Here is a 7,888-nt window from a genome sequence, read left to right on the forward strand (position 1 = left end):
TAGCATAGTGGATATGGCTAATGGATTCCAAAACGGAAACTGAAAGGTATGAAATGGGGGAGGCGGCTCATGCAAGTGGAGGATGAATTGAGAAGTTTAGTAAGTCAGAAAGGATGATGTTGTGAGTCTGAAAGCAGAGTGTGGTATGCTTGTCACGAAGTTTCTGAAAATGATGAAGAATGTTGGGAAATGTGATGTGATCATGCAACTTCTGGTTTAGACTGGGTAACTTGATTTTGAAGAAGAGGCAGATAGATATCCCTGAGGTATAACTAAAGGACGAATGAAAGTCATAGAGAATAGAAAACAAACCTAGATTCAAACCTCGTAGAAGGTTGATATTGAAGTTCAGTGTTGCAAAGTGAGCCTTTCATGTCAGGTGCTTATTGAAGGTGGCACTCAAATATGTGCTTGTGTTGTACAGATGTACGGAAGCATGTTCTAAAACATTAAAGAGATCGGGATGATGGCGTGATCGACATTTCTATTTGCTTTGATCAAACAGAATAGCTTTGGTGTTATGTGTATTGATTGTAAGCTGTCAGTATCTACTCTAAACAAGGAAGTGCTTTATTACGGTTTCTAGAATCCTGTTTAAGGTGACCATAGGTCAGTAGGTAGCCATTATAGCTGTATCATCAGATACTGAAAGATCCGAACATGACCCGGAGACTGTGGCATATCTGAAATATACAGGATATAGAGGAAAGGTGAGAACATTGAACCTTGAGGAATACCTGGTCGGAAGATAAAGGATCTTAAGAAAGTTCCATGCTATCTATTAGGAATTAATTAACGACATACAATTCAGCTTGAAAGTCATTCCGTGATACCAGACAGAACCAAAATCCCTTTCAATATCGAAGAGTGTCATACAATATGGTCGGTTTGTATTAAAATGACTGGTAAAGGTTTCTTAGAGACGGAGAAGCTGATCATGCGCAGAAAGTAGGGGACGAAATCCTATCTGTATATTTAGCAATAGTTTATGGCCTCAAAGAAATCTGTGTAGACACTTAACAAGTATACGTTGAAAGGTTTCGCTAATTATACTTGCGAAAATGACTGGCCTGGAGGAAGCTTTATTGGAAATCGAAAAAAAAAGATTAAGTTTCTTATTATGTGCGTGGTGTTTTTAAGTGTCGTTTCCCCACCACAGTGAACCGATATTTATATATGGTTTGAAGAATATGCTACTAATTTATTCTTCTAACTTATTTAGCTGACTAGCTAATTAAGATAGGAAAAATAAATAATAAGTTCAATCTATCGTTCGATTTGCCACTGAGTTATACTGGTTTCAAAGAATCAGTTTGGGGTCTTAAGCAGCTTGCCTGCTGAATAATTTAGAATAATAAAATGTTATAAATATTATATATATTATTCAAAACCTATATAAACATAGGTTTATTATGGTGAGTAATGTAAACATCATATATAGATTTATTTATATAACTACAGTTCATCACTATTTTGTTTTCTGTCTGTTTTGCTCTTGTCTATGGTTACTGGGTAGAGGTGGAATTCCTCGAAACCGATATAACTTTATTTTCGCATGTAGAGCGTAAAATAAAACTAGAACTACAGATACAAAGAAATAGATAAAATAGGTTTGTTTGTTAGTAAGCACAAATATGCACAATGGTCTATCTGTGCTATTCTCCAGCAAAAATCAAACTCTGAATTTTATCGTTAGAAGCCCTAATGCTTATACTGTTGAGACATTCTGTATATGTGTGTGTGTGGGTGGGGGGGAGACAAGATAAGAAAATTAACATCAACTATGAAAGGAAAATTTGGGGGGGGAGACAAAATAAGAAAATTAACATCAACTATAAAAGGAAAATTGCTACATTTTATTTTTTTAAAAAGAATTTAAACATTTTGTTTAATTTTGAATCCAATCAACAAGGAAACATAAGATTATATCGTAGTTCTTCATGAAAATGAACTGGATCAGGTTTTACTCTAAACAAATGGTAATCCAGCATTGCAACTCTCAGGATCGACCTCAGTAACTCTCGCATGCCAAACGAGCATTCTGCCAACTTAGTTAAAAGTTTAACTGAATAAAATACTATTATCAAATTTTTTCAGCATCTCAAGCAACTTCGGGTGTAGCTTAAAGGACAATATATTTAGCTGTTTTAAAGGCCTAATTTCAACTGGCGAGCTTGAGGTATTATAACATTAATATTCAGGGTTCAATCTCTGCAGCTTTGAGCTTAAAACAAAAGCAAACAAAGAAACATTTTTTTTCAAATTACGGCTAAACAGAAACTATTATTTACGTATTACAACTGAAAAGAAACTATTATTTACATATTACAACTGAACAGAAACTATTATTTACATATTACAACTGAACAGAAACTATTATTTACGTATTACAACTGAAAAGAAACTATTATTTACATATTACAACTGAACAGAAACTATTATTTACATATTCCAACTTTTCCGCATTTGACGTAAGCAGTACCAGCTTTCTCTTTGCTACAGTTTTTAAATCGACGTATATTCAGGACTTATTCGAAAGATTACGTTTTATCATCATATCAGTAAAACCTTTCTTAGTCTCCTGACGGGTCACTCGAACCATAATGACCATTAATATAAATAAATAAAAACAAGATCCATCCGATTATCTCCTGTGGAATTTTGAAAAACAAACAAACAATAATAAGGAAGAAAATTTCAAAAAAACAGTACAGTATCCAAAAATGTTTCATAAGAAGTTATGAGTGAAAGTAGAGAAGAACGAGGCCTTTCGCTTAACACCAAGGCTCATCAGGCCGGCTGGTGTACGACAGACATAGTAGTGGTCGAGACGCTTTTTATATCATCTGTGGCTTAAATAATATTTTTTTTCGGTGTGAACCAGATTAAACTGTATTTTTATGATACGCTTATGAAATGCCATCTTAGAATACATAAAAAATTACCACACAACATAGAATCCAACTTTTTAAAGTAAGCTACAGAAATTGAAAGCAAAATTTGTATTAGGCTAATGAGATCTTTTAAAACCTTTTTGCACTAAACTTTGCACGAACCCATACTTACGTTGAGCTAAGATCGAGTTTCATACGTAGACCAACGAAAGTGGTTTAAGTGACACAGGAATACACATACCAAGAGACAGTGATAAACACAGCATATTTGTTATTTTGTTTAGAGTAAGCTACACAATGGACTATCTGTGTTGTGTCCACCACGAGTATCGAAAACCGGTTTTTAGGGTTATAAGCCTTCATACTTACCACTGAGTCACTAAGGGTGTAACAAACCATAATATAAAAGCTACACAATTATAATAAAAGTATAGACAAAAAACATTATTCTCTTAAATTTTTACCATAACACAAACACACAGAAAAATGGAGAACTGGTTACACCGAATTTAGGGTACACTAGAAAGTTGTGTTTAAATCGTTGTATACCTTATGTTTTTCTATTTGTGTTCAGATACATTTACAAACACACACACACACAGAAAAATGGAGAACTGGTTAAAGCGAATTTAGGGTACACTAGAAAGTTGTGTTTAAATCGTTGTATACCTTATATTTTTCTATTTGTGTTCAGATACATTTTTTATACATTACAAATCGTGCAGTACCTTAAACACAATATACATGAATATTTTATTATATTATGTTTAATATTATAAGGTTCAGGATGTAAATTATCAGGATGGCACACTGATTGCGTTACATCATATTGTAGGGAAGCTTAACTGATGGTAGTGTTTCGGAAAGTTGAACAAGAAAGACTTTAATGTAATATTTTTAACCTCATAAATTAACTTAGTGCACGCCTCCCATATTTCGACACAAATCTTTATTACTGTTAAAGTTCTTTGATTATCCGTATAAGGGTTGGTCAACATTGATTTTGGCTTAAATTTCTTTAGCTGTTCCTAGGTTGGTCAACATTGATTTTGGCTGAAATTTGTATAGCTGTTCCTAGGTTGGCGATTTTCTTGGCTCTGTTTCAATTGAAGAAGTGTTGCAATCCCACTTGTTACTCCACAGCTGCTGACTACGCTCGTGTGGGCGATCTAGAATGAAACTTTATAGAAACATGTAACATGGAAGAATGTGTTGTCGTCACACGTCAAGAATATTGAACAGAAAGTGTCTTCACACCCAAATCCTGGGTAGGCAGCTGTTTTTGCCTTGATTCCTTCAGTGCTTTATAATTTGTGAAAATATTATATTTGTAATTATTGTATGAGTTTGTAACAGGCAGTGAAGGAAATAAAACTTTCCCACACATCCATGTAATCAACAAGTCCAGAAAGCCTCAAATATTCATGAAAACATACCACAACTTAGTTGTTATAATTCCTTTCTATTTATGGATAGCCTAGTTATAAATACTTTATTGATCATTGGAACTTAGTGAGTCGAAATGTCACACGGCTTAATTACTGTCAGATCGTTTAACTGGAAACTGTTAAACTTTCACCGTTCAGTCAGCTTTGAATGATTTTAGAGGCCTTGACCCACATGGATCGAAACTTGAATAACTTATCAAGCAAAATGTTGGAACGTAGAATGACCTAAACCTTCTTGGCCGATCCGAGGGGTTTTCGGTTTCTATCGGGACTGGCCCGTGTCTACTCAGCGCAAGCTTGCCTCCCGTTGAGCCGTCGAATGCTTCGTTTGTTCAGAATAAATGCACTGGGGTTAGAGGGAAGACTTCAGGCTGTGCCGTGTATCCGATCTTGACAGATTTTAGGAGTGGGAACGGGCACAAGAATCAGCAAGTTCTATAGACAGGGCGGTTCTAACATCTTTTGAATCATGTGCACGACGAGCTATGTTGATTTCAGTAGTATTGACACTTACCTTTTGTCTGGGAAGGCTCTTGTGTATGGTTTTAGAGACAAAAAGGCTGTCAAACTTAAGAAACCAAAGCCTCGAAGGAACTCTCCTGCATACAAGAGTCCCAAAAAAGACCAATATGGCGACGATGGCCAAGTAAAGTTAGATATTTCCTTAGAACTTTAAATAAATGGATAATTATTATTTGATGAGAGTCTCAACAAGATGAGTAACTCTCTAAGTCTATGATAATACGTTCCTCTTGCTAAGAAAACCTACTGTTCAATGACGTCACGTGAGTAAAGACTGGTCCAGACTGTATTTTTAAGACTCTGGCTATGAGTGTATGTTGCATGCTAATAGCTTGTCTCCGAAGTTAATTACCACTTCCCTCTTCCCACTAAACGAGACCATAAAAACTTTTATAAGCATGATTCGAGCGGTGCCAACCAGGCTACTGTGTTGGTAAAACATATTTCGTCACGAAAAGACGTCCCTGATATCCATGACGATCTAGTTTATTGTTGTTTTATTCCATGGTGACGTTTCGTTGTAACATTTAAGAAACTGAACTAATTTAGTATGTTCCTTCTGTAAATATTTATTATCGATATTGTACGATATAACAAAATCAATGCTAGTAGAAAGTTCTGTAAGTCTGCCCCTTGATGTAAAGAAATTACAAAGTTTATTACCTTATGTTCACGTTTCTTAAAAACATGGAACTATCTAACAACCTAGTGTTCTTTTAGTAAAATCATGATACCGCCGCCCAATAGTTTAATGTTCCGTTGTTAAAAATATAATACCGCCGAATAATCTAACGTTCTTTTGTTAAAACTTCGTAGCCCTAGCAACCTAACGTTCTTTCGTTGAAACTCAGTACAGCCTAGTAACCTAACGTTCTTTCGCTGAAACATAGTATTGCCTAGTAAACCGACTTTCTTTTGTTAAAACTTGGTGCTATCTGGTAATGTAACGTACTTTTGTTAAAACTTGGTTCTACCTAACAACGTAAAGTTATTTTACTAAAATTTGGTGCTTCCTAGTAATGTGACGTTCTTTTATTAAATATTGGTGCTATCTAGTAATGTAAAGTTAATTTGCTAAAACTTGGTGCTACCTAGTAATGTAAAGTTTTTATTAAATATTGGTGTTATCTAGTAATGTAAAGTTCTTTTATTAAATATTGGTGCTATCTAGTAATGTAACGTTCTTTTGTTAAAGCTTGGTGCTATCTAGAAATATAACGTTCTTTTGTTAAAAGTTCGTAGCCTCTAGCAATCTAACGTTCTTTCGTTAAAAGTTCGTAGCCTCTAGCAATCTGACGTTCTTTCGTTGAAACATAGTATTGCCTAGTGAACATACTTTTTTTGTTAAAACTTGGTGCTATCTAGTAATGTAGCGTTCTTTTGTTAAAACGTAGTACTTTCTGGTAATGTAATGTTCTTTTGTTAAAACTTGGTGCTATCTAGTAATGTAACGTTCTTTTGTTAAAGCTTGGTGCTATCTAGTAATGTAACGTACTTTTGTTTAAACTTGGTGTTATCTGGCAATGTAACGTTCTTTTGTTAAAGCTTGGTGACTACGTTTTAACAAAAGTACGTTACATTACTAGATAGCACCATGTTTTAACAAAAAAGTATGTTTACTAGGCAATACTATGTTTCAACGAAAGAACGTCAGATTGCTAGAGGCTACGAACTTTTAACAAAAGAACGTTATATTTCTAGATAGCACCAAGCTTTAACAAAAGAACGTTACATTACTAGATAGCACCAAGTTTTAACAAAAGAACATTACATTACCAGATAGCACCAAGTTTTAACAAAAGAACATTACATTACCAGATAGACTTTCTGGTAATGTAATGTTATTTTGTTAAAACATGGTGCTACCTGATAATGTAACGTACTTACGTAAAAACTTGGTGCTACCTAGTAATGTAAAGTTCTTTTATTGAATGTTGGTGCTATCTGGTTGTGTAAAGTTAATTTGTTACAGCTTCGTGCTATCTAGTCATCTAACGTATGTTGATATTTGGTAATGTGGCGTTCTTTTGTTAAAACTTAGTGCTACCTAGTAATGTAACGTTCTTTTATTAAAACTTGGTGCTACCTAGTAATGTAAAGTTTTTGTTACAACTTGGTGCTACCTAGTCAACTAACGTTTGCTAAAATTTGGTAAGGTAATGTTCTTTTGTTAAAAGTTGGTGCTATCAGGTAATGTAATGTTCTTTTGTTAAAAGTTGGTGCTATGGGGTAATCTAACATTTGTTAAAACATGGCAAAGTAACGTTCTTTTGTTAAACCTTGGTGCTCTCTAGAAATATAACGTTCTTTTGTTAACCCTTTGTAGCCCCTAGCAGCCTAACGTTCTTTCATTGAAACATAGTATTGCCTAATAAACCGACTTTCTTTTGTTAAAACTTGGTGCTACCTAGTAATCTAACGTTTATCAAATCATTCTTGTGTTTAAATATAGTACTTCCTAGTGAGCTAACGTTCTTCTGTTGAAACATAATACTATCTGATAAACTAACTTGTTATGTTAAAACTTGGTGCTACCTAGTAATGTAAAGTTCTTTTGTTAAAACTTGGTGCTATCTGGTAATGTAATGTTCTTTTGTGAAAAGTTGGTACTATGTGGTAATAAAAGTTGTTTTGTTACAACTTGGTGCTACATAGTAATCTAACATTTGTTAAAACATGGTAATGTAACGTTCTTTTGTCAAACCTTGGTGCTCTCTATAAATATAACGTTCTTTTGTTAAAACTTGGTGCCACCTGGTAATGTAACGTTCTTCTGTTAAAACTTGGTGCCATCTGGTAATGTAACGTTCTTCTGTTAAAACTTGGTGCTATCTGGTAATGTAACGTACTTTTGTTAAAACTTGGTGTTACCTAGTAATGTAAAGTTCTTTTATTAAATATTGGTGCTATCTAGTAGTGTAAAGTTATGTTAAAACTTGGTGTTACCTAGTAATGTAAAGTTCTTTTATCAAATATTGGTGATATCTAGTAGTGTAAGTTATGTTAAAACTTGGTGCCACCTGG

The 7,888-nt window shown here is 34.2% G+C and overlaps 1 long non-coding RNA gene across 2 annotated transcripts in view; it reads left to right on the plus strand.

Annotated features, from left to right (window-relative positions):
- The first annotated feature begins 5,287 nt into the window (after positions 1 to 5,287).
- The window catches only part of LOC111086114, a 7,785-nt gene continuing 5,184 nt past the window's right edge, over positions 5,288 to 7,888 (plus strand). Inside the window, exon 1 of one of the 2 annotated variants that reach the window (XR_002610873.1) lies at positions 5,288 to 5,412. This is a non-coding gene — a long non-coding RNA (uncharacterized LOC111086114). Of the gene's footprint in view, positions 5,485 to 7,888 lie in introns of both variants that reach the window. The other variant, XR_002610874.1, reaches the window with a different exon arrangement.

The sequence above is a fragment of the Limulus polyphemus genome, unplaced genomic scaffold (assembly GCF_000517525.1).
Source record: "Limulus polyphemus unplaced genomic scaffold, Limulus_polyphemus-2.1.2 Scaffold853, whole genome shotgun sequence".
In the NCBI taxonomy this organism is placed as follows: domain Eukaryota; kingdom Metazoa; phylum Arthropoda; class Merostomata; order Xiphosura; family Limulidae; genus Limulus; species Limulus polyphemus.